Source organism: Podarcis vaucheri (genome assembly GCF_965113315.1).
Source record: "Podarcis vaucheri genome assembly, chromosome: 4".
NCBI lineage: Eukaryota > Metazoa > Chordata > Lepidosauria > Squamata > Lacertidae > Podarcis > Podarcis vaucheri.
In genome coordinates, this window is record NC_138762.1 from 17,668,871 (window position 1) to 17,695,066 (window position 26,196).

Consider the following 26,196-nt stretch of genomic DNA (forward strand, 5'->3'; position numbering starts at 1 on the left):
GATAACTTTTTGCTGCTTCTGCGAGAGTGTTGTCTTTGTTAAGTGCTTTGTGGAGTCTCCCTGAAAGATGTGATCCCATCAAGTGAAAGATATGGAGACGATGTCCTTGTGCTAAATCTTGTTCAAGGATATATCTTTCTTCTCCCCCTGATGAGAATTAACACAAGTTAAGCAATTTCCGTTTCAGGGCTTCAGGCCAGGTTCTTGAAGACAATGACATTAGGGAACTTGAATTGCTAAAGCCTGTGCTGTTTGATGTTTCACTTCTGAGCTAGCAAAGGAATTCGAGCCTGGCTCTGTTGGCGTGTGCCCAGGAAGAAGCAGAAATAAGATTGCGACAGCGTAACACATGCATTTTAAACAAGAGGCTGTTTGCTGGGCTACAGGTGTGATCTGTGAAAGATCTGGTTCCGATTCTGCCCAATAGGTGGCCTTAGGCAAACCATTCGGCTCCCCATTTATAATATGTGAGTAATAATAGTGACTTACTTTACAAACCTGCTGTTAGGATTATGTTCAGTTCCAGGTGGTGGTCTCAGTCAGATGGTGTTCTAGCTCAAGCTGGTGTGTGTGTGTGTGTGTGTGTGTGTGTGTGTGTGTGTTTAGCAAGGGGAAGCTCAAGCAAATCCAAGTTCAAGTTCCATAAAGCAAAGTCAAGCAAATTTTCCGGTTCTGACGAGATAAAGTTAGACAAAAACAGGATCGGGGTCTAGTATCACAAAGCTCAGATTCTGGACGGGCAAAGTCCAAGCAACTCAAGAGGCCAGGGGTTCTGGTAAGGCGCAGTACAGGCAAACCACCCTTGATAGCTCTTTTTGAAGCTCAGGCTGAAGAGTCCTGCAAACAGGCTCAAACTTTGCTTCAGTGCTTAGAGTCCCCGACTGCAAACTGACCTTGGGCTGGATAAGTGCTGGAAAAGCAGGTCTCTCTTTCAATGGGACTTCTAGGGCAGTGGAGAAATCTAGGGCTGGCCTGGAGGGCAAATCCCTCTCCTGCTTCGGTATTTTCTCCAAAACTCTGGTGAAAGATGAGGACTCAGAGCCCTGGGGTGGTGACAGATTACCATGATGACAATGCCTATGAAATATTTCGAAGCAGCATGATAGCAGCGCTAAGTAATACAATTCATTACTTGCGTCCAGTCACCCAGTATTGAAATGTTCAGGGATATATTTGGTGACACACAAAAGGAAGAAAGATTTGCAACAACAACAAAAATTACCTGTGTATTCTTCCTTTTCAAAGGTGGCATTTCAGCGGGGATGCTAAGTCATAGCTTTGGCTGATAGTAGTATTTGTGTGAAGGAGCCATAATGAAGAAGGCATCTTTGAGGTATTTAGGGCATATCTCTGAGGTATCAGGGACTAGGCGGCTCAATATGATAGCGGATGATAGTTCGCAGTTGCAGTGTGGACCTGGCCATTGGTTTTTCACTAGACAATTAAGTTTTATTTTATTTTTAAGAGAAGTGGAAGACACAGGCAATGATACACCTGTAGGGATTTTTTAAAGATGGGAGTTCCCTCCTCTAAAATCTAAATGGCAATCTGCACCAGCCAAAATGTTCTTCCGAATACAGTGATACTTCTGGTTGCGAACGGGATCCGTTCCGGAGGCCCGTTCGCAACATGAAAAGAATGCAACCCGCAGTGGCGCATCTGCGCACGTGTGGGTTGCGATTTGCCGCTTCTGCACATGCGTGTGACATCCTTTTGCGCGTCTGCACATGCGTGAGCGGCGAAACCCGGAAGTAACCCTTTCCGGTACTTCCAGGTCGCCGTGGGACATAACCTGAAAGAATGTAACATGAAGCGGACATAACATGAGGTATGACTGTACAGCTATTATATGTAAGAGAACTCCCCCCCTTTGCATCTGCATCAAAACAGGGAAGGAAGAAGACTAATAAATGCTTTCAAAGTTTAAAGAGCGGGGAGAGAGTACTCCATGTTGGAAGGTGATGTTAATTATGGGCCCTGAATCGCACTGTAACACTACACTCTTCTGGGTCTCCCATCTTAGGTGAGGCTACCCAAGAGATGGCTTTCTCACCTGACAGGACCTCAGTTGTGGACGTGCTCCCCAGAGATGTTCAAAAGGTGTGTTTGAATAGGTACCACCTTGGAATTCCTACGGCCATATTCTGATGCCATCCCATAGCTATTACTTTCCGCCTCTGCAAATGTTGCGTGTCTGATCCATAGTTTCATTCTGCTAACGCTTAGGGTTCATTCTCATGATTACTGCAAATTAGGTCTTAGCATTAGCGTGTTCATTTCCACTTAACGCCAATTATGTCCTTAAGCGCTTTACTCCTTTCCCTTCACAGTTTTTTGGTCTTAGTGGATTGAAGTGCCAGATCCTTTGAAGGCCTGTATTACTTACAAAGCCCTTTCCTGCTTGGCTTTTGCTTTTTTAAACAAACAAAACCATTTGCTGTGTTTTCTAGGATTTCAAGATTAGCCCATGTATTTACCCAAACATTAAAAAAGATAATTTCCAGGGGGATAAGGTGATCTTGTTTACATTGTGTGTAAAAGAGAGAGAGAGAATTAATTTAACTGAATGAGAATATTTAACAAACTCTCGCCTTCCGCTATGAATTCTCCTGCATTTGGTCTCCATTTAAGGTTCCGCTTTCACTTCCCTCTCCTCTTGGACCAACCTGAAGGCTCGTGGTTTTCTGATTTCATCTGTAGCCTTAGCAAAATGTCATGGCCAATGACACCCTGTCATTCGCTTTAGGTACCCTTTGTGCTTTAAAAAGTCGCAACACCCTGTCGATGGGTGCTGAACGGTTAGAATGGCGGCTTGGGAACTTTAATGCCCACGTTTACGCGAGTAGTGAAGGTTTGTTATGGATTGGGGACACAGTAGTTGCGCTGGGCAATATTTACTTGTGTGAGTTATACTACATATATTTCCCCAGGAAGCAGCAATGTGTAAAACCTGTTCCTTTATTCCAGCAGTAGTTGCCCTGTGTCCTTTCAAATGGTGCTGAACTATAACTCCCAGCAACCCCAGGCAATACGGTCAGTTGCCCGAGATCAAGGGAACTGTAGTTCCACAGCATCTAGAGCAGGGATTTTGAAAGTTGGGTCTCCAACTGTTTTGGGACTACAACTCCCATCATCCCTAGCTAGCAGGACCACTGCCCAGGCAGGGATGGTGGGAGTTGTAGTCCAAAAACAGCTAGAGACACAAGTTTGGGAAATGTAGAGAGCCACCAGGGGTGGGGTGGGGAGTATTTTCACAGCGTGCAATTTAAATTGCTGCTGCACACCACATGCTTATCTGCAGTGTGCAAGGCTGTACATCAAAAACACAGACATCGGTAAGCAGTATATAGTACAGATGAGAATCTTTTATCGTTTCTTTCAAGCAGTATAATGGAGACAGTAATCTTTTATCGTGGCCGTGCAGTTCATCTGTATCATTATCTGTAGGTGGATTAATTGCACAGTATCTTGCTCATCTCGTTGCAACTCTTTATTTGAGCAGGAACCTCTCAGTATTAAAGGAAAACAAGCTTCCAGGGCACATTACTAGTCAGATCATCATCTTGAAGGCTCAGAAACCTGCATGTCGTACCTCCATCTGGTACATATTTGAAACAGCGTCATACTCGTGGTGAACAAGACATGTACTGTACCAGAAGTCAGGATTACAACTTTTTCAGTAGACATCAGAGCTCCTGACCCTTCTTCTTTCTCTCCCAATTTGGCAAATCCATTATCGGCAGCACCTGCAGTGAACCAGCAATTCTTCATTTGACATTTCATCATCAAAATGGAACCCAGATAACCTATATCCGTCCTTGATAAAGTTCCGGGGAACTCTGTATTGTTAGATAAAAATATTGACCTATCCAAATAATCTTCTTAATATCCAGAAAATCATTTTGCTCTGTATTATGTTATCAGTGCGCTGGCTTGTACAGAGATTATGGGATATAACCTCCCTGCAAAAGCTTTTCACACTAAAATTTAGAATGTTGCTCTGGCTCCGTTCAGCAGTGTCAATATGATGGGCCATTAAATACCGGGCAAGAGGAGGAAACAAAATGCAGTTTATAGAATCACAGAATTGTATCATTGGAAGGGACCCTGAGGATCATCTATTCTAACCCCATACACAATGCAGGAATATGCAGTTATCCCTTCACAGGGATCGAACCTGCAACCTTGGCATTATCAGCACCACTCTCTAACCAACTGAGCTAGTCATGTTTCATATGATGATTCTCAAAATGTCTGTGCTGGGTGACTTAGCAGTAGGTAGATCTGAAAATTTGAAAACTAGGCCCAGAATCCTATGGTGGCTCAAGGTGGTAAAAAACTTAGGAGCGAGTAAAGAGGGGAGTGAGAGTTGGAATTTTTCAGCAGCATTGTAGAGCTTCAGAGATCTTTTTGTGTATGCACACAAAATTGCCTAGAAAGATAATTAAGCCTATTTAGAGTGAGGCACACAATATTGCCTAGAAAGATAATTACAGTCATACCTTGGTTTTCAAACAGCTTAGTTCTTGAACGTTTTGGCTCCCGAATGCTGCAAACCCCGAAGTGAGTGTTCCAGTTTATGGACTATTTTTGGAAGCCGAATGTCCGATGGGGCTTCTGCGGCTTCCGATTGGTTGCAGGAGCTTCCTGTAGCCAATGAGAAGACGCGCTTTGGTTTTCAAACGTTTTGGAAGTCGAACGGTTTCTGTTTGACTTCCAAGGTACGACTGTAAGCCTATTCATAGTGAGGACAATACTTCCCGAATTAGTACTACAGGGAGCTAGAGCCAACCCAAGTGCTTATGCCGGTTGACAAAACTCCGACTGTTGTCCTCATTGAAGTGGTCGGCTTGCTGGGAAAAGCTCCCTCACCTTATTTTATAGCCTTGGATCTCTGCAAGGCAGGAGCGACAAAGATTCTACAGGAGCCTCATCCTCTGAGTCAGAGGATGGTGACGGGGCTGTGTACTTGATCCAAAAGGTCCTCAGATAAGGTTCTGGCAGTACTTCCCCTAAGGGAGTGGCCTGATCCTCATCTTCATCAGAACCCTCCATTGCACACTCTGGGTCATGCCAGAAACCAATACCATTTCCGAGGCACCTTTCTTAGATCTTTCTAACATGGGTGTCCTCTACAACTCCTGGCATTCCTGGTGACTGGCAAAGGTGGATTCTAAGAACATCTGGAATGCAGGTGCTTGGGGAAGGCTGACCTTGTATAGAGTGCAGAAATGAGAAGTGCCTAAACATCATGTCCGATCCTTCAAATTAGGCCTATCGATGAATTTATTTATAAATGTATACATTTCAGCAGATTCATTCGGTATTACATTTCCCCCCTAGACTGTTTTGTATTGAAGGTGTGGGTGATACTCATCCATGGAGGGTTCAGCTTAGCCTTTCACCTGATGTGATATTTTCTACTTTTAACAATATATATTTCTCCAGACAAGATCTGTTACTTGTCTGCAGGCAGAAATGGTGCAGTCTAGGGAGAACATAACCGTTTGATTCTACTGAAAACAAAAAACCAGCCTTGGATGATCTTTGGTTCTGCTGTGCAGAAAGATCATACGCATGAAAGAATGTGTTCTGGGAACACACTTTTAGGTTGTTGATGCTTTTTTTAAGTCCAGAAGCCAGTTTAAAGTTCTCAGTGTGGTCTCTCCTCCCAACCCCACCCCCAAAGAAACAAAACCAACACTTCTTCATCCAATGTTGTTGTTGTTGTTGTTGTTGTTGTTGTTGTTGTTGTTGTTGTTATCATCATCAGTATTGCACAGACCCAGAAGTGAGTTAGGAGGTTGAGACAAAGCGGTGTAGAATGGAGGCAGAACGTGGTTGTTGTTGTTTAGTCGTTTAGTCATGTCCAACTCTTCGTGACCCCATGGACCAGAGCACGCCAGGCACTCCTGTCTTCCACTGCCTCCCGCAGTTTGGTCAGACTCATGTTTGTAGCTTCGAGAACACTGTCCAACCATCTCTTCCTCTGTTGTCCCTTCTTCTGGTGCCCCCCATCTTTCCCAACATCAGGGCCTTTTCCAGGGAGTCTTCTCTTCTCATGAGGTGGCCAAAGTATTGGATCCTCAGCTTCAGGATCTGTCCTTCCAGTGAGCACTCAGGGCTGATTTCCTTCAGAATGGAGAGGTTTGATCTTCTTGCAGTCCATGGGCCTCCAGCACCATAATTCAAAAGCATCAATTCTTCAGCGATCAGCCTTCTTTATGGTCCAGCTCTCATCTCACTTACATACATCACTACTGGGAAAACCATGGCTTTTACTATACAGACCTTTGTTGGAAAGGTGATGTCTCTGCTTTTTAAGATAGAACGTGGTAAGGAATCTATAACAGCAAGATTATGAGAGATGAACAGATGCATTGATCGGTGAACTTCCTTGCCCTCTGCTCTAGACCCTGGGGACTGCAGGGGGCTGGGTTCAGGGGCAAATGTCCCCCTCAGTCCATCATTGCAGATCCTTCCCCTTTCACAGCACAAATCAATAAAGCCATACGCCTGTAGCCGCAGCTGAAAACCAGTTTGTGAACCAATTTCCAAAGTTAAATGTGGTACCTTTTTCAATAGGGAGCTTCTGAACCATGCATCCATTTGCCATGCTTAATGACCGCAGAGGCAGCATCATTCGAGCAGCAGGAAGCATGGCAGAGCGGGAAGCCGGGGTGGGGGGCGCGAACGTATTGGATGCTTCACAAAAGGCTGGCCCAGGAGTTCGTCTGCAGGAGATTAGCATCAGGCAATCAGATGCATTGTAAATAAACTGCAGACAAGACCGGATGGGTGGCTGCATAGGAGTAGCTCTGAGTTCTCTATAGAAGAAATAAAGCCACAGCAGTCATGCTGAGTTTGAGAAGAAAGAAGCAGGCTTAAAAGCATCTTTTAGAAAAACAAATTAACTAGAAAAGAGAAGGACACTGGAGACAAAGGGAGTCATTCTGCAATGGAAAACTCTTGTTAAAGCACTGAGTGACCTTGATGTTCATTCCTCAAAGTTGTTTATCTACCATGCCTGTAGGAGATGTTCTGCAGACCTTGTACCAGAATTGGTGCATGTATGTGGGGATGCAGGGCAGAATCCTGAAGTCCCTCTTTGCAGGGAACTCTGGTAATTGTAGCTCTGTAAGAAGGGACAGGCGCCTCCTAATAACACTCAGCAGCCTTAGGGAACTACAACTCCCATGATGCTTTGGGGGAAGCCACGACTGTGTATCCTAGTGCTTTCAATATATGGTGTGAATGTGGCCTGTGTCATGGCTGATACTGCCTGATCCTTATAAATGCTTCTAGATCAGACATGTTGAAAGGCTGGAGAAACGTTTGGTTTTCTGAGCACCCAGCTTTGCTTTTGGACGTTTATTTCAGTATGAGAGTGCATGGTGCAGTTATATCCCCAGGCATTTTAGATGAGGTTTTCTAAAAATTGTGTTTTAATCTGTTTTCAGCTTTGTCTTCTTCTTTTTTAAAAAAAGAAAGTTATTTTTATTTCCTTGTTTTAAATTGCATTTTGTGTGATTGATTACCAGGTTTTGCCTTGGGATCTTACGATGAAGTGTTTTAAGGTAATTCATGCAAATGATACGAATTGTGAATATCCTGCTCCCCCACCCTGCCATCCTACTGTTATCCTGACTTCACGTCAGGTACAATTGCAAAGCATCTCCCAAAGACCTACCAAGCAGGTTGCTGTCCATAAACCGAGGTACCTCCTCAACCTTCGGGGCTTGTGCATTCAGCTGCTTTTCTTCAGAGTAGATGTCGCCTGGCAGCATCTCAAAGAAACCTTTTCACAGAGTCAGAAATCTGGAGCACCAGCTGGTTTCTCATATGGTCCTGGGGCTCCTCATACGGCTGACGCTTTTAGCTGCATTTCATGAAGTTACTTTATCTAATTGCATTTTTAGTACGTCGTGAGCTACCTCTCTCTCTCTCTTCCAAAAAAGCAGAGGAAAATTGGCCTGGCCCTAAGAAACTTTTGCTTAAATAAGTCCCACAGTGCTTCCTAAATTACAAGCTTAGTGTACATTCAGATTATTGTAACTTCTGATATAATGCACTTTGGTGTGTGTGGTTTTTTTTTCTTATGGAAGAACATCGTCCTCAGCAGATCCCATTGGGTTCTAGGGGGCAAGGTTAACAGATTGTAATTGAGATCATGAGTGTTTTTAGGAGGTTAAAGGAGTGTTAATATATTTTTCATGACTTAGATAGTGGGGTCTCCTGGGTCATTGTGTAGATTTTTTTACCCCACTGGCATTCTTGCAGTTGTACAAAAATTGGTTGATAATTTTTTCAAGTCTAGTTGAAGTTCTTTTGGCTCCCCATGAAATTCTTCCAATGTTTCGCCTCCAAATTAGCTTCTGCTTAAGGCAAAAAACTGCCTAAAAAGTTGGGGTGTGCAACACTCCCCCCCCCAAAAAGATGATCAAAATAATCTTAATCAGTTGGCTTCCCATGAAGTCACTCCAGTGCGGTGTAGTGGTTGAGAGTGGTAGACTCGTAATCTGGTGAGCCGGGTTCGCTTCCCCGCTCCTCCACATGCAGCTGCTGGGTGACCTTGGGCTAGTCACACTTCTCTGAAGTCCCTCAGCCCCACTCACCTCACAGAGTGTTTGTTGTGGGGGAGGAAGGGAAAGGAGAATGTTAGCCGCTTTGAGACTTCTTAGGGTAGTGATAAAGCGGGATATCAAATCCAACCTCTTCTTTTTCTTCTTCTTAAGAAGGGACTAAGAAATTTCACTTTAGATGGAATCAGGGTGGCCTGTTGGGGGGGGGGGTCTCTATGGGTACCCTTGGACTCTACTTGCCATTCAAAACAATTCAACGTCAGCACAAAATTCTCCAGGGGTGTGTTGTTGTTTTTAAGCTGGAAAAAGTTTGTTTTCGTCCTAGGAAAAATGACTTGGTAACACACAGTGTGCTATCATCAGGGCTGTGTTGTAGCAGATTTGCCATTGCTCCAATTTCCTCTTGAGCTTTTGGTGTCCATTTCTATCTTTCTTGCATTGCTGCTTTATTCCAGGGATTGGGAACCTTAGACCCAGGTCTCATGCAACCCTCCAGGCCTCACCATCTAGCCCCGATTCACACCTCAAATATTTTCCCCTGGCTGGAATGTATTTTTCTTTTATTGGTCTCACATAGGTCTGAATGGAGGTGAGAGAGAGCGCTGCTGTGTAAGTGTCTGTAGAAGCTAGCTGTGCATCAGTGAAATTTGCATTCATTGTTCCATCTCCTTTGGCCTTTGGTCCTGCCCACCACTGCCACATGGTTACCCAGGACTGAAAAAGCTTCATCACCCCTGCTTTATTCTGATTTTGTGCATCTTTATATAACCCAGCTCTTGGGAGCATAGGAAACAGTCTTTTACAAAGTCATGATTTGCCCGTTTGGCCCAGCATTGTCTCCTTTGCCACTGAGCGACTCTTCATGGTCTCGGCACTTGCTATTTGATCCCTTTTTTAAGACTGGAAATAGCAGGATTTGAACCCGGGGCACCCTGAATTCAAAGCATGTGTTTTGCTGCCGCTGAGCTGTAATCTCTCAGGGGCATAGCTCATCTTCTGAGACGTTAGCTGGAAGGAAGTGTTTCAGCATAAGGTAAGCATAATAAAGTGATGAAGGAGTGTAACTGTCCTATGAACTAATATAATGGAAAAAAATAAACCAGATGATAAAGTGTGTAATTACGTTAAATTTCATGACACTTGGGGGTCACAAATGGATTTCTTTCTCACACTCAGATGACATCAATTAATACCAGTTCTAGCTCTCTGTTAAGCCATAGATTTGGTAATGTTTTAAATTAAATGGACATTAATTTGTACTGAGTTATTGCGGAGCTCTTGACAAATTAGTTATCGCAGCCCTGCACATGAATTCCTTTCTCCTACTGTGTACCCTATTTGCACAAGCATCGTCGCCATCGTCGGAGATCACTGCATAGGAAGACGTCCTACCAGATTTCATGCAGGGAAAAATTAATCCATCTTAATGTTCCATTACATGTGCTAATCTTTTCCTGGTTCCTGATAGTTAAGTTGGATGCCGAGTTTGGAGAGATTAAGGTTGCATTCACAGTTTATTCTGCTTTCGTTACTTTCCCCTATGTGTTAAGTTCCACATCATGTAATATCTGAGCTTTCATGTGGTGTAAAAGTCACTTCTGGTACTATAGTGGAATACAGTGTTCATTTCCATGTTACAGTCATACCTCATGTTACATTTGCTTCAGGTTGTGCATTTTCAGGTTGCGTCCCGCGGCGACCTGGAAGTACTGGAAAGGGTTACTTCCGGGTTTCGTCGCTCACGCATGCGCAAATGTGCTAACTGACGTCATGTGCAGAAGCGGTGAATCGCAGCACGTGCAGACGCGGGTTGCGTTCTGCTCATGTTGCGAACAGGCCTCCGGAATGGATCCCGTTCTCAACCAGAGGTACCACTGTATATGCATCCAGAGAAAAAAACTCATTTGTCAATAATAGGGAAATGAGTGGTCAGCTTGCGCTACATTCCACTATGCTTTCAGAATGGCTGCTTACCTCCAATCTGGGGTGGGAGGCTGTTGCGACCCAAAGCGGCCATTCCTGTTGCTCCTGAGAAGGTTTTACCTTCCCCATAGCTTTTGTCACAACTTGGTGGTTTAGGCCTTGGGCAGAACCCTCTAGTCTAGCATCTGAACTGGGGTTGAAGTGGTGACTCACTTCTTTGGCGACGAAATCAGGGCACCCCGTTAGAGGGGTTGTGAGGGAAGTCTCTCTCCAAAGAGCTGGCGGACTAGGGCTAGCAGACCATAGAGCTTCTCTCAACGCCTTGGGGCACCATTCGCGTAGACCTGTGTTTTGCCTTAGACCCATCATCTCCAAGATCTGCTGCTCCAGAGAAGCGGACACGGAGCAATGGATCCAAACTACAAGAAAGAAGATTCCACCTTCCGGTGCTGCGCGATCGCGCTACAAGCGGGGGTTTTACCGAGAGGGAAACCCCGGGCTATTTTGGAGGTTTGGGGGTGTCTCAGGGCGCGGAGGCCCCCCATAAACGTCTCTGGAGGGTGTTCAGAGAACCTGGTTCCCGTAACGACGGAGAGCGGGCGGTTCGGTCGTCAGGTAGCTCCAAAATTGGAGCGAAGAGTACGGCGGTGCTGCTCAGCGGTCGAGGGAAGCCATTGCCGACCTCCATTTAGCGAAGCCCCGAGCTTGTTGCGAAAGCGCTGCATTCCAACGCAAAAGAACTCCGACCCAAGAACTGTTTATTAATGCGAAAACACCAATAAGGAGGTCGGGAGGAGAACTGAGAAACGAGAGGAGTTCAGCCCGAAACGGAATCTGCTTGGCACAGCGCGACTCCAGTGCTGGGAAAAGCGAAAGTGAGTTGCCTTGGCGGACACATTGTATCTCTCCCCGTTTATCTCCCTTACTAAGCGAACTTTGTTTAGAGACTAAATATCAAAAGGCTGGCGGGAGGAAAGAGGAGACCAGGGACAAACAGTTGCAGCTGAGAGTCCTTGAGAAAGCGGAGGCAGAAATAGATGAAAGGAGTTCTTCTCATTTTTTTCTGAATTTGAAAGACAAAGGGAAGGCGAACCGGAAGAGAAGGCTTCACTACTATCAAAAGACTTCGGAGCGTGGTGGACTGAGAAAGAGTTTAAGAGAAAGGAAGACAAAGGATAGAGTGTGCTTACATCCACTCCTGCAGTGGGGGAAATATATACACCTTGGTTTTTCTACAAAAACATCCCCCTTCTTTTCTCTCACCCTTCAAGACTGTTGGAAGGATAGAAGTGACTGAGCGTTTTCGATAACAGGAAATAGCCACACCTCAGAAAGAGAGTTATTTTGTAAAGACTTGGTGACCTCTAGAGGACAGACTAAAATTAACGGATTTACAATTTATTGCTCCCCCCCTCGGTTTTTGCTCCCCCTCTTTCTTGCCTTGGGTCTACTTTATACCACCTCTTCTAAGAGATAAGTGACTGTTTGTTTATTGGACTGGGAAACTGCTCTGGGTAGAAAAGGGCTACGCTGGGAAGTATTATATGATTGGTAAATGTTTGAGCAGGAAATAATATATTTATGCAAAACTGTCAGTAAAAGAGGGAGCTGTGGAGGTGGGAGGTATAGGTGTGCTATAAGGTAGGGGAGACGGATAAAATATAGGAATATAAGATGTCACATACGGCAAAGAAAGGTACGAATGGAGGGACTCCCGGAGATAGGAGGGGATCTAAACAAGAACCAGACCCCAAGACAGATATTATGAAAATGCTAGTGGAAATTAAACAGAGCCAAAACAATTTAGAGAAGAAGTTAGAACAAGTAGATAGCAAAATTGGAAATATGGATAAAAAGATTGATGAAACAGTAAATGAAATTAAAGGCCAGATAAAAGAGATATTTAGAAGAACGCAAAATGTAGAGGAAGGGGTGAAGAAGACAAGATTGGAATTAAAGGATATCAAACGGGATAAGGAAAGAATAAAAGCTGAAATGTCGGATTTGAATAAAGCGCAAGAGGAGATAAAAGATATTATCGCAATGAATGAACTCCGACAGAGAGAGGCGAATCTTAGGCTGAGAGCCATCCCGGAGATACAAGGTGAGAATATTAAGGAAAAACTGATAAAAGAATTGGCGGCCTGGATGGATATATCAACAGAAGAAATGACTGGAAATGTGCAGAATGTATTTAGAATGCGTGTAAAAACAACAAAATCTAAAAAATATGCAGGCGACTGTCTGATAACATTTAGAGATAAAGAATTTCGAAATAGGGTGTTGCAAAAGAATAGGGAAAAAAGATTGAATATAGGGGGAAACTACATAATTATCTTTAAAGATGTCCCAATTAGATTACTTAAACGAAGAGATTTCTACAAACCACTAGCACAGACTTTGAAGAGGAACAGAATCGAATTCAGATGGGAGTTTCCCGAAGGATTATCATTCGAATACAGAGGGAAAAGACATAGACTATTAAATTCAGAGGAGACTGGGAAATTCCTGAGGAAGTATAAGGAGTTAAGAACAGAGGAGGGTGGAGCAAGAGAAGTAGAGGAAGGATCACCTAGAGATACGAAAACAGAGGACGAACAAGAAGCGAACGAAAGCGGATCAGATAAAGAGGAAGAAGAAGAAGGGGAGGAAGAGAACACAGAAAACTAATAAAGGGAAGAGAGAGGAAAAAGGGAGGGGAAAAGGGGGAAAAGGAGAGAAAAGTTTAGTGAGTGTTAGACATTATGGGGTTAAGGATTTTGAGTTGGAATGTTAATGGAATGAATGAGGAAAAAAAGAGGAATAAAATTGAGCAATTCTTGAAAAAGAAAAATTTGGATATTATCTGTCTCCAGGAGACGCATGTGGCTAAAAAACACAAAAAATTGCTAATTAACAAAAGATTGGGAATAGAATTTGAGTCCTCCGATAGAGAAAAGAAAAGAGGGGTTGTATTGTATATTAAAAAAAAGATTGAAGCTAAACAAATATTTAGAGATGAGGAGGGGAGGATGGTTGCTGTTCGGATCAGCTGGCAAGGTGAAAGTTTGATTGTGATTGGGATCTACGCACCAAATAACAATAAGACTGATTTCTATAAATACCTAGAAACGAAAATATTGGAATATATGGATCAGAGAATCATTCTAATGGGGGACATGAATGGCGTAGTCTCCTTAGAAGCGGACAGACTGAGGGAAGGTGTAAGTAAAGAAGGGAAATTGCCAAAATCATTTTTCACAATGGTTAAAAATTGCAATCTGATGGATATTTGGCGTCTCAGACATCCATTGGACAAGCAATATACATTCCATTCCGAGCCACATCACTCGATGTCACGGATTGATCAGGTCTGGATATCAAATGAACTTTGTCCTAGGGTAAAACAAGTTGAAATAAAACCGAGAGTAATCTCTGATCACAGTCCGATAGAATGGGAACTGGAGAGCTATGACAGAAGAACTTTCAGATGGAGACTAAAGGATTATCTCTTAAATGATCAAAGAATTGTAGAAAATGCGCATAAAAAGTTATCAGAATATTTCATGGATAATCGAGATAAAGGTACAAACATTAACGTAGTCTGGGACGCCAGCAAAGCTGTGATAAGAGGATACTTTATCCAACAGAATTCGATTAAAAATAGGAACAGAGAGAAAGGAAAAGAGGAAATCTTAAGGCAGATTATGGACAGTGAACAAAAATTAATTCGAAAACCCAACTCTCAGAGAATAAAAGAAAACATAAAAATTCTCCAAGCCCAATTTGCTGCGATAATAAATAGAGAGATAGAATGGAATGTTAAAAAGTTAAGACAAAAGAGCTTCGAATTCTCAAATAAATCTGGAAAGTGGTTGGCGTGGCAGATTAAGAAGAGAAAAGAACAAAGTACAATAAATAGAATTATAATAGAGGGAGAAGAGGTTACTGATCCAAAAGGAATTAGGAAAGAGTTTCTAGATTACTATAGAAGCCTTTACAAAAAGAAAGATAGAAACAACTCAAGGAAGATAGAAAGATTTCTGAAAGAGAAAATGGTGCAGAAAATCCCAATTGATAAGAAGCAACGATTGAATAAGTTAATTGAAACAGAAGAGATAGAGGAGGTAATTAAAGATCTAAAAAGAGGGAAGGCTCCGGGACCCGATGGATTCACAGCAAGTTACTACAAAGAGATGAAATCTGTACTTGTGAATCCTTTGAAGGAGACTATGAATAATGCTTTAAGAAAAGGAGAAATCCCAGAGACCTGGAAGGAGGCGTTCATTACTCTCATCCCGAAGCAGGACACAGATTTAACCCAGGTTAACAACTATAGGCCAATCTCGTTGTTGAACACGGACTACAAAATATTTTCAGGTATTCTAGCAAGAAGACTGAAGTCCATATTGGTGGAAATTATTCACAAAGACCAGGCCGGATTTCTTCCAGGCAGGAATATGAGGGACAATATAAGAAATATAGTTAATATGCTAGAATTCCTATCGGTTAGAATCGATAAGCAGGCGATAATGATGTTTGTAGACGCGGAAAAAGCGTTCGACAACGTGGCGTGGGACTTTATGATGAAGAACTTAGAACACCTGGATGTAGGCAGATATTTTTTTAATGGAGTGAACGCAATATACAGAGATCAAAAGGCCAAAATGATCATAAACAATATTGTGACAGAAGAAATAAAGATACAGAAGGGAACACGACAGGGATGTCCACTCTCCCCGTTGCTGTTCATAATGGTATTGGAAGTACTTCTGAATTCAATCAGACAAAACGGGAAAATTAAAGGAGTGACAATTGGACAACACGCTTATAAGACCAAAGCATTTGCAGACGATTTAGTCATCATGACGGAAGACCCAATAACTACAATAGAAGAAATCCTAAAGGAAATAGACCAATTTGGAGAAATAGCAGGCTTTAAATTAAATAAGAGGAAAACAAAGATGATGGTAAAGAATATAGATCAAAGAACAATAGAAATAATCCAAGAACAGTCACAGATACAGGTGGTTAAGAAAATAAAATATTTGGGGATTTGGCTTACGCCTAAAAATATAGACTTATTTAAAAATAATTATGAGCCAGTGTGGAGAGAAATAAGAAAAGACCTGGAAGCATGGGGAAGACTGAAACTGTCTCTTTGGGGAAGGATCAATACTATTAAAATGAATGTATTACCGAGGGTATTATTTTTATTTCAGACCATTCCCATAATTAAGGGGAGTAGAGTGTTCAAGGAATGGCAGAGAGTACTATCAAGATTTATATGGCAGGGCAAAAAACCCCGTATAAAATATAAACTGTTGACAGATAGAAGGGAAAGGGGAGGCTTTGCCTTACCGGACTTGGGACTCTACTATGAGGCAGTATGTCTCTGCTGGATAAAAGATTGGGCCAAGCTAAAGAATAAGGAGTTACTCGATTTAGAGGGTTTTAATAACAGATTCGGCTGGCATGCCTATCTGTGGTGTGGTAAGAGGAAAATGCATAAGGGGTTTGAAAATCACATTTTTAGAGGCCCACTTATCGAAGTATGGGAAAGATATAAGTACATACTAGAACCTAAGATCCCACACTGGCTTTCACCCCTCGAAGTGATGAGCCTCAAGAAAATTAATATGAGTGGAGACTGGGCAACATATGAACAACTGCTAACGAAAGAGAATGGGAAATGGAAATTAAAACCGTATGAGCAGATTAAGGGGTACGTGTATGACTGGTTGCACCATGTCCAAGTTAACGAGATGTTTAGAAAAGAGGCCAAAGATAGAGGGTACGCAGATAAAGAATCAAAATTCCAGACGGAAATTATAAATAGCGAGGTGAAAATAATATCTAGAATGTATAAGATGTTGCTGGATTGGAATTTGGCAGACGAAGAAGTTAAGACAGTAATGATTCGATGGGCCAATGATGTGGGCCACGCTATACAATTTGAAGATTGGGAGAATGTATGGAAAGAGGGTCTGGATTTTACTGCGTGTATGACGGTGAAAGAGAACGTCATGAAGATGTTTTACAGGTGGTACATAACACCTGCGAAATTGTCAAAAATGTACAAAGTAGACAGCAAATGTTGGAAGTGTGAAGAGAAGGAGGGTGTTTTTTATCACATGTGGTGGGAGTGCAGGAGAGTGAGAGAATATTGGGAGGAAGTATATATTGAATTAAAAAAGGTTCTAAAATATACGTTTACCAAAAAACCCGAAATTTTCCTGCTAGGAATACTAGGGAATGAAATTAAGAAGAAAGACCACAAATTTATGTATTATGCAGTAACAGCAGCAAGGATAGTCCTTGCTCAGAAGTGGAAAAAAAAGGAAATGCCAACAATAGAGGAGTGGAGATCGAAGTTACTAGACTACGCGGATTTGGACAGATTGACTGGAAAGATCAGACATTTAAGAGACCAAAAGTTTGTCAAGGACTGGGGGAAATATGTGGATTACTTGGAGCATCTTAGTGAAGGTCAAATAACGTTAAGGGGATTCAGAGAAGCACTGTGAAAGAGGAAGAGGTATTGTCCAAGGTAAATAGAGGTAGAAGAATGTCTAATGACAATACATACTAGGTAATGTGTATCTTAGAATTTTATTGCGGAAGATTTACGGGCGGGTTGAAGGAAGTCCAGGAAGAAACGACTATGTTAATTTGACAGGTGGAAAACTTTTTATTTGTATATATGGTATATCTGTCTTGTGTTGTTATTCTTGTTCTTTATTCTTATACTTTAGTATTTCATTCTTTTTTTTCTTTACTTTTAGAAAACTAATAAAATATTTATCTGAAAAAAAAAAAAAGATTCCACCTAAACATTAGGAAGAACTTCCTGACAGTAAGAGCTGTTCGACAGTGGAATTTGCTGCCAAGGAGTGTGGTGGAGTCTCCTACTTTGGAGGTCTTTAAGCAGAGGCTTGACAACCATATGTCAGGAGTGCTCTGATGGTGTTTCCTGCTTGGCAGGGGGTTGGACTCGATGGCCCTTGTGGTCTCTTCCAACTCTATGATTCTATGATTCTAAGATCGATCTCAGACCCACAGCAGGGGACTGAGGGGATACATGCCCAATGCCTATGCCAAGGCCTCCTACACCTGAAATCAATAAAGTTGTGGCCATTTTTAATCCCGGGCAGTTGCTGTGTCCATTTTATTCTTTCCCTTTAGTAGGCCAGGCCCACGGGGATGGGGCAGGGGACTCTGCTGTTGGGTATGCAAGTGACCTTTACATTGTGTGAAAGCTCAAATATACAGTCATACCTTGGAAGTTGAACGGAATCCGGAAGTATGTTTGACTTCAAAAGCATTCGAAAACTAAAGCGCAGCTTCCGATTGGCTGCAGGAAGCTCCTGCAGCCAATCGGAAGCCCTGTCGGATGTTCGGCTTCCAAAAGAATGTTCGTAAACCGGAACACTCACTTCTGGGTTTCAATCGCCTGGGAGCCAAAATGTTTGAAAACTAACCTGTTCGAAAACCAAGGTAGAAGGTTTCTCTAATGTAGAAACTGAAAGTTAGGGAAATGTGAATATGGAATAAACCGCCATGGGAATTCGTTGAACAGCAGAAGCTGTAGGATTTTAAGATAAATGGTTCATTTTACACCTATACAGTGGTACCTCGGGTTACAGACGCTTCAGGTTACATACGCTTCAGGTTACACACTCTGCTAACCCAGATATAGTGCTTCAGGTTAAGAACGTTGCTTCAGGAGGAGAACAGAAATCGTGCTCCGGCGGTGTGGCAGCAGCAGGAGGCCCCATTAGCTAAAGTGGTGCTTCAGGTTAAGAACAGATTCAGGTTAAGAACGAACCTCCGGAACGTATTAAGTACTTAACCCGAGGTACCACTGTATACACCTGGCTCTACATGGAGCGGAAGCGAGTTCACAGCATTACATCTCCAGAGTGTCTTTCCTTGCTACTCTCACAGCTTCAGCCAGCTTGTTTCCAGATCAGCCAGCCATGCTCCCCAGTCCCTGGGTTGTAACCTCTCTAGTCATAGAGTTGTAGAGTTGGAAGGGACCCTGAGGGTCATCTAGTCCAACCCCCCACAATGCAGGAATCTCAGCTAAAGCATCCATGACAGATGGCCACCCAACCTCTGCTTAAAAACCTCCAAGGAGGCAGAGCCCACCACCTTCCAATGGAGCTCAACAGCTCTTACTGTCAGAAAGTTCTTCCTGATGTTTAGTCGGAATCTCCTCTCTTGTAACTTGAATCTATTGGTTCAGGTCCTACCCTCCGGAGCAGGGGAGAAAACACACCAAGCTTGCTCCATCTTCTAGGTAGCAGATGGCCAAACCTCCTCTTAGAAACCTCGGAGAGTCCGCCACTGAAATATACTCAGAGTCGCAAAGTGATTTCATGCTCTTTATTCAGCTCATAGTGGTGAGGAGGAATGAATGAAAGTCCCCTCAATGTATCTGCTTTATATACATTATTTACACAATGGGCTGCACATGATTGGTTAATTCTGGAATTCTACTGTAAGCCAATCAGGTTGTGGATTCAGAAGAAGAAGAAGAGTTTGGATTTGATATCCCGCCTTTCACTCCCTTTAAGGAGTCTCAAAGCGGCTAACATTCTCCTTTCCCTTCCTCCCCCACAACAAACACTCTGTGAGGTGAGTGGGGCTGAGAGACTTCATAGAAGTGTGACTGGCCCAAGGTCACCCAGCAGCTGCATGTGGAGGAGCAGGGAAGCGAACCCGGTTCACCAGATTACGAGACTACCACTCTTAACCACTACACCACACTTATATCTGGAGCATGATTGGGTGGTTCCTGCCAACAAATCATACTGCTGCATTGTTCTTGGACCAATCAGACTGCTGCATTCTGAATCCTATTCTAGGACCAATCAGGCTGCTGCAATTTGGATCCTATTGTTCTAGGACCAATCAGACTGCTGCAGTTTGGATCCTATTCAACTCAGTACATAACAGCCACCTTCCGAGCGAGTCCGTCATGCCATTTCAGATTTCGATTTCACGTGAAACATCTGAGATAACCCATTGAATGATTGATGCAAAGCATTAAACTCTTTTGGGGTGGTGGAAAGAGCAGAATAATTTTCTGTGGTGTTCCCATTCTTCCCTTAAATTCATTTTTAGTGGTACGGAGAGGTCCTTCTCCCCTCAATAGATCTCTTATCGCGCCTTGATGAATTAAACATTTGGCTTTCTTATAAAATATTCTTCCGGCTTCCTCTGCATTTTATAATACTCTTGGGGAATGGCTCTCCCCCCACCATCCACCTTCCTTCTGCCTTCTGCCTCTCCACCAGGCTGAACGAGAGTTTGCTGATTCAAGCGAAGTTGTGCTCGTCGCATTTCTGTGGCGTAGACAGGCAGACAGGGAAATATCCTCCCTCAAGAACTGGTCGCAAATGGGACTCCGTGGCAGAGTTCTGTATTATGTTTATCTCCTTAAAGACAGTTTATTAATCCTGAGAGGTTCACATTTTTGAGCTTTAATGTTACACTTTTCTTGTTTCCCCCCATTCATTTCGAGCAGCAAAAGCTTGCAAGCAAGCTCTGGCAGGCTCTTCCGGAGCAGCTTTTGTAGCTTCTAGTTAAATATTCTGTTTATAAGCCTCGGCTGCTTAGCAATCTGACGAGCATCATCCCCGACTCCGGGTGCATTTATATCTCTGCACTTTTCCCAGAACTCTGTGTCAGCGTTGGTATCTCCCCCAGCGTGTAGAAGCTGGAGTGACCTGGAATTCATTAATGCCATGAGCGGAAATAAAATGCATCTACCGTTCTGCGTGCTGTCAAATTACCGCTTTTTAAAGCTCTCGCTTTTCTGTATTATGTATTAAAAGAAACCTTTCATTTGAGGGCATTCAGGGGGAAATTAGATCACTGCTCAAGAGACAATTACTATGTTTCATCGCTACATCTCCACTTTGATTGCAGACTTCCATTTTTAGAGATGAAGAAGCTATTTCTCCCTCCCTCCCTGCTTAAAACTCACTGGGCCTGCTGCAGTCCCCCTACCTGCTTACTCGGGAGTAAAGCCCATTCAACTCATGGGATGTGTTTCTGAATTTGGTTCTGCATTTGGTTCTGCTGTGAGCTTGTTTTCCTTGGGATGCTTTTATTTTCTACGGGGGGAAAAATGAATTTAAACATGGGCTTCCTCAGAGATGCGATCGCTTCAGATATCCTCTGGTTGTTTTTTATGTTGCCTCTTTATCTCGTCCCCCTACCCACTGTTAAAAAAATAAAAAATAGTGCTACTTGCTATTTCTAAATAGTCACTTGATTTTGAAAGTGACATCTCAGGCAGTGCTTTTTGACGCATTGTGCTCAGTGGAAAATGTTAAATAAGAACATTTTAAGATGTCAGGGGACTTAGGGGTGGTGGTGTGAGATTTATTTTGGAGCAGTGGTTCATGTATCAAAATCCCCTTAATAGAAAATATCAGTATCCATCAATATAAATAATAACCTATTCATTTAGGCTGTTCAATGCAAGGCTGTGTTCCAGGGCCCCCTTTGTTACATTGTTGCTTAAGTAATTTGATTTCTTCTGCTTCAGGATTTTATTTCCCCCCACCCTCCTTTTTCTGCTGAATTGTCAGGAAAACCAACAAACGAACCCAAATGGCTAAAACACTTAATCAAAGTAGTAGGATTTGGCAGAAGGCGTTTCCTCCATCCAAAAGCATAAAGGCTTAGGATCAGAGAGAGTGTTACTGTTGTTAATTTCTGGAGTTGCAAAGTTGTGATTGGAAGAACCCAGTGTCACCTTTCAGGCCAACGCATTTCAGAGGCTATGCAGCCTCTCATTCCCTGTGTTTTTGTAGAAGGAAGGAGCAGGGTCTTTTCAGGACTGGCCCCAAGTCTTTGAAATGAGTTTTAGAATGCTGCTCCCTTCTTCTTCCCTTTGAAAGATATTCAAAGGAAGAAAGAAGTTTTGCCTTCACTTTGCTGCTTTCCCCTGGAGAACTCGCTCTTCAGTGCTAAACCAGCACTGGAAAAAGAAACAAACAAACAAACAAAAACACACACACATGTATGTATATATGTATATGTAGCTTTTATAGGCTAGTTTTGGTATATGTGTGTGTGGGGAGACAGGAGAAGCAGGATACAAACATTTTAAATAAATTTGTCTTATGGCTAAATCAACAGAAAATAAAAATTAAGTACCCTGTCTTATTTATTTATTTGTTCCAGTTATTTATTACTTGCTTTTCAGAGTCAGCCCTGACAAAGTAGTGTGCAGAGAGAGAGAGAAATGTGACGATAGTATTATTGGTAGTAGTAGTAGTAGTAGTAGTAACTCAGAATATGAATCATGGAATAAATACAGAATACGAGAGATATAGAATTGGATCATCAAGATTTTCTGAAGGAAAGGCACTTGAAGAAGGTTAAGTATTTAGGCCTTCCTGCATACCAGAACCAAAAGGTCCAAATAAATGCTAGCTGGAAGATATACTGTTTTCCAACATACTGCCACACATTGTGGAAAGAAAAAACAAAAAAAGGACAATGCTTCCTTACTTGGTCCCTTGGAGTCCATTATTACTCTCCATAGGTGAGCAAGGTCTACTGATAACCTGGTTAGAACATAAAATGGGGACTGTGAAGATCTGAACACTTAGCCATGAAGGTCACTGGGTGACCTTGGACCAGTCACGGCCTCTCACCTTCGTCCGTCTAGGATTATGAGAATAACACAGGAGGAAGAGAATTTTGTATTGCCCAACCCAAGCACATTGAAGGATGTGTGATGTATATCCAGTGCTATTTTACTAGAAAAAGAGGTGTCAGACTACACCATGAACACCTCCCTTGTTCTCTTAGAATGACAATGACGCTCACCTGAGAAATGCCAGAACTGACTTCTGGCTGAAAAAAAGCCCTGGAGATACAGAGATATATAGAGATACAGTGGACGCCTGGGTTGTGAACGTGATCCGTGTGGGATGCACATTTGTAACCCGCACCATTCTCAACCCACAGTGGTGCATCTGCGCATGTGCATGTTGCGATTTGGTGCTTCTGCGCATGCGCAAAGCACAATTTAGCACTCTGCGCATGCGCGACCACCAAAACCTGGAAGTAACCTGTTCCGGTACTTCCGGGTTTCGGCGCGTCTGTAACCTGAAAAAACGCAACCTGAAGCGTCTGTAACCGGGGGTATGACTGTATAGATTAGATATAGACATAGATATAGCGGGTGGCGCTGTGGGTTAAACCACAGAGCCTAGGACTTTCCGATCAGAAGGTCGGTGGTTCAAATCCCCGCAGCGGAGTGAGCTCCCATTGCTCGGTCCCTGCTCCTGCCAACCTAGCAGTTTGAAAGCACGTCAAAGTGCAAGTAGATAAATAGGTACCGCTCCGGCGGGAAGGTAAACGGCATTTCCGTGTGCCAGAAGCGGCTTAGTCATGCTGGCCACATGACCTGGAAGCTGTACGCCAGCTTCCTTGTCCAATAAAGCGAGATGAGCGTCGCAACCCCAGAGTTGGTCACGACTGGACCTAATGGTCAGGGGTCCCTTTACCTTTATAGATATAGATATAGATATAGATAATAGATATAGATAGTAGCAGTATGGCACAATTGGCAGCTTCAAGCTGTTTAATGCAAAGTTAAATATGGGTGGTGGTTGTATTTTGGTTTGGAGTGGTTGCCAAGGAAGAAGAGGTTAGGCCTTGCTTTATAATAATAGTTGGTGTCATGGCAAGGTTTTGGACAATGGACTGTATTTACATCTAGCCATGATGTTCCTTTTTGTTCACGCACATTCCTTCCGACTGACTTCACATCAGACGTGAAACTGTCTCTGCAAGTTTATGCTGTGTCAGGATCTGCCCCAGACAAATTTAGCACGTGCCGACAAATTGAGCTGGCTGCTTAGAAACTCCCGGAGGAGCACTTGATTGCCAATTAGACTGTTTTTTCCCTTTCTTTCAAATTGCTAAGAAACAGTAACTCACTTGATTTAAGATTATTTCCATAGCTCATAGTCTGTACGCTAGGCAACCGCTTTATTATATTTAGGCGTGCAGTAGCATTCTGCTCCCGTATATTGTGTTTTTTCACCCTCGCTTGTAATGTTCCCAGTTTGACTCCCATTTATCAACTTTCCTCATGTTGCATTAGCTGCGCACCTTATCGGATCATTCTTCCGGCCTGCTGTGTCACACAAAAACAGGAACAAACAAAGCCACCGCTCGGGATTGTGAGTTTCTTTAAACACACACACACACAGAGTGAAACATTGAAATAATTCCATTGTCATGTAAATCATCCCTCCTGCCATCTCTAATAATAATAATAAAAAATACACCTTCTAGGAATAGGGTATTAGAAATGGCCAGACCAGTTTCCATGAAAATCAGCCTCTTGGTTTCAAACACCATGTTTTCAACTTTCCTCCTTGAAAATCTTAAGGGCTTGTCGAAGTACAGGTAGCCTCAGTCAAATCGGTGGCAAAAGGACTGCCTCACGTACAGGGATCCAATTCCCTCCTGCCACAACTCCCTCCGCCTTGGGGCATGTGAAGGAGGCAGCCAGCCATGGCATAGTAGTAGTAATAATAATAATAATAATAATAATAATAATAATAATAATAATAATTATACCCTGCCCATCTGGGTTTCCCCCGCCACTCTGGGCGGCTTCCAACACAACATTAAAATACAATAACCTTTTAAACATTAAAAGCTTCCCTAAACAGCGCTGCCTTCAGATGTCTTCTAAAAGTTTGGTAGTTATTTTTCTCTTTGACATCTGGTGGGAGGGCATTCCACAGGGCGGGTGCCACCACTGAGAAGGCCCTCTGCCTGGTTCCCTGTAACTTGGCTTCTTGCTGCGAGGGAACCACCACAAGGCCCTCGGCACTGGACCTCAGTGTCCGGGCAGAACGATGGAGGTGGAAACACTCCTTCGGGTATACTGGACCGAGGCAGTGAGGTGAGGACAGAAAGGACATGTGGCAGAAAGGAAATTGCAGTCCCAGTCCTAACCCCAGCAAGAGAAGATGCTCTGTTAGAGCTCTGACTGCCTGCTATCAGCCTTCTTGCAAATAGGGATGTTGATTTCTAATGTGACCTGTGTTCATCCCATTCCGTGCTGTTTCCATTCTGCTGCAGTTCGGCTTCTGACAAATGCCATGTTAATCCTCCTGCTGTCCGCTGTGGTGGAATTTTACGTAAGTAATGAGGTGGCTGGGGCTGATGGGAGTTATAGTCGAAATCATGTGGAGGTCACAGGGCTCACAAATGCTGTTCTATAGCGCTCCAGTCTCTATGCTATATAGCGTTTTCTTCATCTTCTTGTTATTCACTTCCTGTCAGTCCTGAAAAACATGACATGCGTTCAGATACATTTCTGAACTTGTTGGGAGAACAATGCAATGCCGATGTCAACTTGCTTTCAGGTATAAATTGGAAACAATAAAATGTAAGTGTGTGGAATCTTTTTCTCCATCCCTGCTTATGCGGGAATGTATATTGCTTATTTGGTTGAAGTTAAAAATGTTTCTGCGCTGCTTCTTTAAGAGCACCATCTGCACCCTTCCGTATTTGTTGTTAACTCATGTGTGGATGTTATTCACCACAAGGGGTTGGGGAGTGTTACCAACATCTGGCCTTGTGGGAATGGTTTTGTGAAACATTAAACAGTCTGCCTGATGGTTATTGGGTAACATCTCGGCTGTGAAGCTTGGAAGACCTGCTCCTTGCCTCGCTGGCCTGGGAGGAGCCTGGACTGACTCCAGCTACAAAAGCTGAGGCTGCTGAACAGACTTTTGGGCTGGGGCGTTGTTTGGGTTGGGTTTGTTGCAGGGTTGGGGTTGTTCATAGAATCATAGAATCATCGAGTTGGAAGAGACCACAAGGGCCATCGAGTCCAACCCCCTGCCAAGCAGGAAACACCATCAGAGCACTCCTGACATATGGTTGTCAAGCCTCTGCTTAAAGACCTCCAAAGTAGGAGACTCCACCACACTCCTTGGCAGCAAATTCCACTGTCGAACAGCTCTTACTGTCAGGAAGTTCTTCCTAATGTTTAGGTGGAATCTTCTTTCTTGTAGTTTGGATCCATTGCTCCGTGTCCGCTTCTCTGGAGCAGCAGAAAACAACCTTTCTCCCTCCTCTATGTGACATCCTTTTATATATTTGAACATGGCTATCATATCACCCCTTAACCTCCTCTTCTCCAGGCTAAACATGCCCAGCTCCCTTAGCCGTTCCTCATAAGGCATCGTTTCCAGGCCTTTGACCATTTTGGTTGCCCTCCTCTGGACACGTTCCAGTTTGTCAGTGTCCTTCTTGAACTGTGGTGCCCAGAACTGGACACAGTACTCCAGGTGTGGTCTGACCAGAGCAGAATACAGTGGCACTATTACTTCCCTTGATCTAGATGCTATACTCCTATTGATGCATCCCAGAATTGCATTGGCTTTTTTAGCTGCCGCGTCACACTGTTGGCTCATGTCAAGTTTGTGGTCAACCAAGACTCCTAGATCCTTTTCACATGTACTGCTCTCAAGCCAGGTGTCACCCATCTTGTATTTGTGCCTCTCATTTTTTTTGCCCAAGTGCAATACTTTACATTTCTCCCTGTTAAAATTCATCTTGTTTGTTTTGGCCCAGTTCTCTAATTTGTCAAGGTCGTTTTGAAGTGTGATCCTGTCCTCTGGGGTGTTAGCCACCCCTCCCAGTTTGGTGTCAT

General features: G+C 43.2%; 1 protein-coding gene across 10 annotated transcripts in view; it reads left to right on the forward strand.

Moving 5' to 3' along the window:
• FAT3 (FAT atypical cadherin 3) overlaps positions 1 to 26,196 on the forward strand; it is a 460,237-nt gene that overhangs the window by 131,970 nt on the left and 302,071 nt on the right. The window lies entirely within an intron of this gene.